Here is an 8,044-nt window from a genome sequence, read left to right as displayed (position 1 = left end):
ATTCCTGTGGTGGCAGGGGAAGGTACCAGGAGGGGAGGGTGGGTTGTTGGGGGGGGGGCATGGACCTGACCAGGTAGTTACGAAGGGAATGATCTTTGCAGAAAGTGGAAAGGAGTGGGGAGGGAAATATATCCGTGGTGGTGAGGTCCGTTTGGAAGTGGCGGAAATGTCGGCGGATGATGCAGTTTATATGAAGGTTGGTAGGGTGGAAGGTGAGGACCGGAGGTGCTGTCCTTGTTTTTAAGTTCCTGGACTAGGGGGAATAGGACAGTGTCGAGGTAGGTGGAGATGAATTCAGTGGAGATGAGTTCAGTGGGGCAGGAGCAGCCTGAGACAATGGGTCGGCCAGGGTGGTCAGGCTTGTAGATTTTGCCTGAATTTTTCTGCTCCTCGGATGCTGCCTGACCTGCTGTGCTTTTCCAGCACCACTCTAATCTAGACTCTAATCAATCAGACAAGTCTATCCTTGATATTATATACTTCCAGTCAGCCAATCCTCCAACCACACCAACACACTACCCCCCACATTATATATTTGAACCCTCTGCAACGGGGTGTCTCTTCATTCAGCAAGACTCAATTTCTACACTATCAATGACTACTTAGAACTGCATTGCTTTTCCTCAACTGGTTCTGAGTCAAATCTTGGGACTCCCCTTCCTAGCATCACTGACTGCACCTATCCAAGGCAGACTACAACATTTCAAACATTTGGCTGACCACTACTAACTTAAGAGACAAAAATAAAACCTACAGATGCTGCACCTTAGGACAATTTGGGAGAGAACAGAACATTTACATTTAAAATGAACAGAATTAAATAGATATTTAATATGATTTTTGAATCGATTGTTAGAGGAATAGTGACTGTGTACTTGAAGGAGCTTGAGGTGGTCAGGAGAAGTTGGAATGTTTTGTCGGGGAAAATAATGTCTGGCTGTTTTATTGGAGTTCTTCGAAGGGACAACATGCTTTGGATGAGTGTGTCCTCTAGAAATGTTGTGCTTGGATTTCCAGAGGCATTTGGTGGGATGCCAAATGTTGTTGCAGAGCGTGGAAACATATTTTGTGCCATTTGTGTGTTGGTGTGATTGGAGGATTGTATGACTACCAGTAAGTAACATCAAGGATAGCCTTATCTATGATTAGTTTTATGGAAATAATGAGATCACCTTTAGTGACATGATTGAGGGAATGGTGATAAATAAGGATTTGGAATTTCTGTGTCCAGAGAGTTGTAGGGAGGATAAACGGGCAGTAAAATCAGAGGAAAGGAAGCATGATCGATTGAGATGGCAATTGAAATCATCTGCTCGGTGCAGAAGCTGAGGGAGGAAAGCAGTGAGTTAGCTGCTTTATCAAGTACATAAGTGGGAAGGATATTAGACTCATCTTGTGTCATTTATCCACCTATTTCTATTGTCCTGCTTTTTTCCCAAAGCTTCACAAATAGTTTTCACTTGATGTTTCATAAAGCTCCTTTTGAATGTTACCATTGAATATGCTCTCAACAATATTTCAGGCTGAGCACTCCAAATTACAATATTGTTAAAGTTATTTCTTCATTTTGGTCTCTATATATCTTTTGTCGAAAGGTGTTGCACTCGAAAAGCACAACAGGTCAGGCTGCATCTGAGTACCATGGGAATGGACGTTTTGGGTATAAGCTCTTCATCAGGACTGTGGGGGTGGAGGTAGTGGGGTGAAGGGGGCTGAGAGATAAATAGGACGGTTGGGGTAGGGCCGGGGAGAAGGTAGCTGGGAAGATGAAAGGTCGATGCAGGTGGGGGGTGATTGTGATAGAGCAGTGGGGAGGGTGGAGCAGTTGGTGGGAAGGAAGATGGACAAGTAGGTCAAGAGGGCAGTATCGAGTTGGAGGGTTGGATCTGGGCTGAGGTGGGAGGAGAAGAGATCAGGAAACTAGTGAAGTCGATGTTGATGTTGTGTGGTTGAAGGGTCCCAAGGTAGAAGATGAGACGTTCTTCCTCCAGTCTTCAGGTGGCTTGGATTTGGCAATGGAGGCAGCCCAGGACTTGCATGTCCTTGGTGGAATGGGAGGGGGAGTTGAAGTGGTCAGCCACAAGGAAGTGGGGTTGTTTGGTGTATGTGTCTTAGAGATGTTCCCTGAAACATTTCGCAAGTTGGCGTCCTGTCTCCCCAATGTAGAGGAGACCACACCAAGAGCAACAGACACAGTAGATGAGGTGTTTGGATGTGTAAGAAAATCTCTGTTGGATGTGAAAGGATCCTTTGGTACCTTGGATGGAGGTGAGGAAGGAGGTGTGGTTGCAAGTTTTACACCTCCTGTGGTGACAAGAGAAGGTGCCAGGAGTGGAGGGTGTGCTAGTGGAAGATGTGGACATCATGAGGGAGTCACATAGGGAATGGTCTCTGCAGAACGCAGATAGGGGTGGGGAGGGAAATATATCTGTGGTGATGGAGTCTGATTGTAGGTGGCAGAAATGGCTAAAGATAATGGGGTTCAGGGAAGTGGAAGAGAAGCGCTGGAGGGCATTGTTGATCACTTGGGTGGGGAAATTGCAGTTCTTGAAATAGGAGGCCATCTGGGATGTTCTGGAGTGGAATTGCTCCTCCTTGGAACAGATATGGCAGTGGCGGAGGAAATGCAAGTAAGGGATTGCATTTTTATGGGGGGGGATGGGAGGAGGTATAGTCAAAGCAGCTGTGGGAGTTGGTGGGTTTGGAATAAATTTCCAGGTTGAATCAGTTGGCGGTGATGGGGATGGAGAGGTCCAGGAATGAGAGGGAGGTGTCCAAGATGGTTCAGCTGAACTTAAGGTCAGGGTGGAAGGTGTTAGTGAAGTTGATGAACTGTTCAACCTCCTATGGGAGCATGAGATGGCTCCGATACAGTCATCAATGTAGCAGAGGAAAAGGTGGAGAATGATGCCAGTGTAACTGCCAAAGATGGACTGTTCCACATATCCAATGAAGAGGCAGGCATATCTGGGCCCCATGTGGGTGCTCATGTCTACCCCTTTGGTCTGAAGGAAGTAGGAGTATTTGAAGGAGAATGTTTGAGGTTGAGGACCAGTACCACAAATTGAATGAGTGTGTTGGTGGAGAGGGACTGGTTGTGTTGGTGGGAGAGGAAGAAATGGCTGGCTTGAAGGCTTTTGCCATGGAGGATGGATGTGTATAGGGACTGGATGTCCATTGTGAAGATTAGACGTTGGGGGCCAGGGAAACGAAAGCCATGGAGGAGACCGAGGGCATGTGTAGTGTCCTGAATGCACGTGGGACGTTCCTGGACCAAGGGGGACAGGACAGTATGAAGCGTATGAGGAGATAAGTTCAGTGGGGCACAAGCAGGCTGAGACAATAGTTCGGCCGGGCCAGTCAGGTTTGTGTCTGTTGCTCTCAATGTGGTCTCCTCTACATCAGGGAGGCAGGATGCCAGGTTGCAGAAAATTTTAGGGAATGTCTCTGGGACACATGCACCAAACAACCCCACCATGCTGTGGCCGACCACTTCAACTGGCCCTCCCACTCTGCCAAGGACATGCAAGTCCTGGGCCTCCTCCACCGCCAAATCTTAGCCTCCTGACGACTAGAGGAAGAATGCTTCATCTTCTACCTTGGAACCTCTCAACTGCACAACATCAATATCAACATCACTAGTTTCCTATACTTCCCTCCCCCCACCTCATTGCAGATCCAACCCTCCAACTCAGCACTACACTCTTGACCTGTCCTACCTTTCCATCTTCCTCCGCACCGACCTATCACAATCATCCCCCTGCATCTACCTATCGCCTTCCCAGCTTGCACCCACCCCCACCCCCACCGCCCTATTTATCTCTCAGCCTCTTCCCCCTACCAACTTTCCTGATGAAGGGCTTATGCCCAAATCATAGACTCTACTGCTCCTCAGATGCTGCCTGACCTGCTGTGCTTCTCCAGCACCAGATGTTTGAACTTTGATCTCCAGCATTTGCAGTCCTCACTTTTTCCCTTCTTTCTATCTTTTGCCAATCGTCTTAAATCTGTCCTCTCTGGTACTGACTGTTCTGCCATTGAACAGATCCTCCTTAATTATTCTATCACAACTGTTCATGATTTTAACATTCCTGTTAAATCTCCTCTTCTCTGTCCTAAGAAGGAAAAGCCAGATTCTCTCCAGTCTCTGCATGTGATTGATGTCCCTCATCTCCGGCACCATTCTGGCAAATCTCTTCTGCACTCCACCTAAGACTTTACAATTCTTCATAAAGTGTGGTCCCACAACTGAACACACTGTCAATAATTGTTTGATTGTACAGTACTTAAAGCATTGCTGAAAAGAGGCATGATATCAGAATATTTTGTCACGCACTGAGCAGGATGCAGTTCAAGAAAACCAACTTGAGAAAGGAAACAATAACTTATATAGCATGAGAAGAGAATGCTGTTTGCTTGTATTGTGGTTGGCATGGAGATGCAGCATGCCTTCTTAACTTGTTTACCTAATGACTAAAATTCAAACAAGGCAAGTCGTGATAAGTCAGACATCAGTATGGGGATAAAACAAGGATTTCCTGTCTCTATGCTCTGTCCTCAGTGAAAATGTACAATATTTGGACATGTTCTTTTGCCAAAAAAGGACAGAATCCTTTGTGTAACTAAATGTACCTTACACCACAAGCATGTGAATCAAATTACAAGCACAACTGATAATCTGAAACTGATTTCTTGAATAATTCTTGGTGAGTTTAAATATTTAGTAAATGTTGCGAATGGTATAGTCACATCTCATGTTGGACACTGTGTTTGAGTTTTGCATACAGGGACTGGGTGAGCATGGTTGGCACATGCTTACTGTGACAGTCAAAGGGAGATGTTGTTTGATGTGACCTGCCAGTTATTGCGAACTATGGCGTACATTCCTGGCATCAAACTAACACAAATTTGTATGGTGGGCTGGACATCCTTTTAGCTTGATAGCAAATATCACTTATGTCTTTACTGCAAAGTTTCAGTGTAAGACAGTTAACTGTATCTTTTGCTCAAACTTTTGAGACGTCTTCCCTTTTCAGGGTAGTAGACTTTCCAGGCATGAAAATGGCCCTTCTGTGAGTTTGTTCAATACACAGTGCAAATTCATGGAAGATTTGATCAGTATAGTCATTACACAGAATTGCACTATCTCAGTATCAGGTTTACATGTTGAGTACATGATTCCAAACATGAGGTGCCACTAAGGTTGATGCTGTAATGCATGGAACTGTAGGAGCCCCAAGGCATTTATTGACCAGGGCTCATAGGTTTGTGGTAGGTGGTAGTGAACAGATTTCTCAACCAGCACATCAAGGAAATTGATTTGACTGCTGCATTTCAAAGATGAATCTGAGTGTAGGATGAAATCTGTTATGGTATGTCGGGAAATTCTTAGATGTAGCTGCCGATTCAAATGTAACCAATATTTCATCGACATGTCAGATCGTGCAATGGTTAGGAGATTAGCGGTTATTCTGTTTAAAACACACTTCTCATGGAAAGTGACAAAGATGTTAGTGAAAGCTAGGTCTAGAGGGGATTGCATGGTGACATGGTCTATTTGGGAATATATGGCATAACGGAAACTGAACTCAATTACCCAACACTTTACATTGTAATGTTGCTGCCATGCTTTTTTCATAGGGACTATGAGCTATGATGTCAATGTGACACTCAGATCTGTATCTCTTAAAGTTGTCCATGAAGGTGCTGATGTTCCAAGTCCTATGTTTCAGTTTGATGAGTGGAGATACTTGTGCATTTTTTTCAATATGGACTAATTCTTGCACAAGCCTTGCATATGGGCTCAACAGAAAATGGCCTTGGTCCAATGGCAAAGGCATTCCAAGACAACTGCAATCCAGGTTGTGAGACTTTAGCATCCCGTGCATGAACATATTTCAGTGTGCATGTAACTTGTTGCTCGGAACAGATTGAAATTGAAAATCTGCAGTGTACTACAGATGATTTTGTAGACGATATGCAGAGCAATGTTAACTGAATGCCAAAATCACTATGTATCAACTCAAATTGCATAAACTAGCCTGTTAAGTTTGTTGCAGTTCACTAAACATCTACAGTTTGGTGAAGAGGAGGCTTTAGCTATTTCTTTTGTGTTGGCAGTTAAATGAGCTACTCTGAATCTTATATACATTCTGCATCTCAGTAAGGCTTGTTGATGATTAATTGTATACATGAGGAATGAGGAAGTTTGGTAGCAGAAACCATAATACATAAACAGTTCATGTGAGAAATAAATAATTTATAAAGTGAACAGAAGATTTATACTTCTCAATGCAATTGTTAATCCTTTTTGAACGTGAGATATTTAATAAATAGATATTTGTTTAGATAGGAAACTGAGTGACATGCTAGTGAACAAATTTTGAACCAGACAACATATTTCTGCAATTAATCTTACTCATGTTTAATTTGTTTGTCATTGAAAGTATTTCACTAATTATTGGATGATTTGAAGCTTTGAGTACAATTGTCAAAGGAACCTTTTACAACATGCAAAATGATAAATCTTCAGGAACCAACAGATTCCCCTGTGGGTTCTGTAAACAATTTTGGTCAGCCTTAGTTCACTATTTATGGAGTTAATTAGACTCTTCAAAAAATGGCTCCTTTCCAACCACAGTAAAAGTAGTACTTGTCTGCAGTATTTATAATAACAAACCTTTTGGATTATGGTTTCTATTGACCAATGCCATACTAGGGAAACAGATTAATTTCAACTTTTCCATACTTTGAAAGGAATCAGTTGAAGAACTAAGTATCAAATTTAATAATGATCATGCGGAAATTAAGTAAATATATGCAATTTTGACAGCTGTGCTGGTGTCAAAATACTCTTCTTCTAGTGGTGTGAATTTGAAATATTCTGGAAAATTAACTGTCCTTTACAGTAACTGGCTCAAATCAATCCTGACCCCTTTCACCGATCTATTCACCCTATTCATCAAAAGAACCTTTTTACCCTCCCCACTATTTACAGGAACTAAGCATTCTTTGTTTTAACCCTGCTTTATTCACTATTTTAAAGAAGAATTGCTTTCAACTATTGCTAAATTGAAAGATTTTAAGAATGGATCAAAGTTGTGGTGTTAAAATTGACTTGGTTTATTTTTTTCAATCATGCCATTTTATTTTCTCTACACTGGCATTTAAAACACAAACATGCAAATTCAAGATGTCTAGTATGTTTGCATTTTCATTCAATATATACTGAACTTTGTCTGAAATGTAATTCATTAATGTATTGATTTATGATTTGATTCAGGTTGAAGGCAAATAATGAAGTATCACTTTTAAGTTGACAAATCTGAAAAATGCAAATTGTTTTCATTTTTGCAGGTACTCCTTCCACAAAAGCATTCTGTATTTTGTTTTACAATCAGTTCTCTTTGATCTATAAGATTTGTTTCTAAGTGTTGCCTATTAATGGTAGAGTCTTGTAAATGTCTAAGTGATGTGGGCAATGTTGAGATTTGGGGCAGAATTGGACAAAGAGTCCGGTGAGGCCTAGTTCAAAATCGGAAACATCTCACATCGTCTTATAATTTTTTGACAAGCAGCATAGCAAGTTCCTCGCCAGTCAATAGTGAATTGCGAATTAAGGAAGCTTATAGCATGACAAACACCTATTAGTGGTCCAGCTCATCTCACTAATGCTCAGCTTCCTATCATACCTAGCCAAAAAAGCTAGACATCAAGCAATCTCGACATGGAAATCAGAGTGGGTACCTGGTGACTGCAGCTTCCACTCACTCCAAAGGATCTCTATATTGGACACTGGGCACCATGATCTCAGTGCATGTCCCTTGTTATTCTCTGTCCATGGAGGCTGGTATCAGCCAAGCAGCAGCCACAGCACATCATGCCACATCTCGACTCAGTTATAGTGTGAAAAATGTTGTGTGAACTTTACAACTAGCAATCCTTGGTGCCAACTACCGCTAGCCAATTGACTTAAGTCCAGAAATGTATTTCATGAGTTAATTCCTCCTCCTGAATTGGAGACTATGGGAATTCTGAGTTGTAA

The 8,044-nt window shown here is 42.4% G+C and overlaps 1 protein-coding gene across 5 annotated transcripts in view; it reads left to right on the top strand.

Annotated features, from left to right (window-relative positions):
* The window catches only part of slc25a21 (solute carrier family 25 member 21), a 523,053-nt gene that overhangs the window by 429,870 nt on the left and 85,139 nt on the right, over positions 1–8,044 (top strand). The gene's annotated exons all lie outside the window — the stretch shown is intronic.

The sequence above is a fragment of the Chiloscyllium plagiosum genome, chromosome 10, assembly GCF_004010195.1.
Source record: "Chiloscyllium plagiosum isolate BGI_BamShark_2017 chromosome 10, ASM401019v2, whole genome shotgun sequence".
NCBI classification, from domain to species: domain Eukaryota; kingdom Metazoa; phylum Chordata; class Chondrichthyes; order Orectolobiformes; family Hemiscylliidae; genus Chiloscyllium; species Chiloscyllium plagiosum.
Note: the sequence above shows the minus strand (reverse complement) of the source record. Positions and strands in the feature narration are given on the sequence as shown.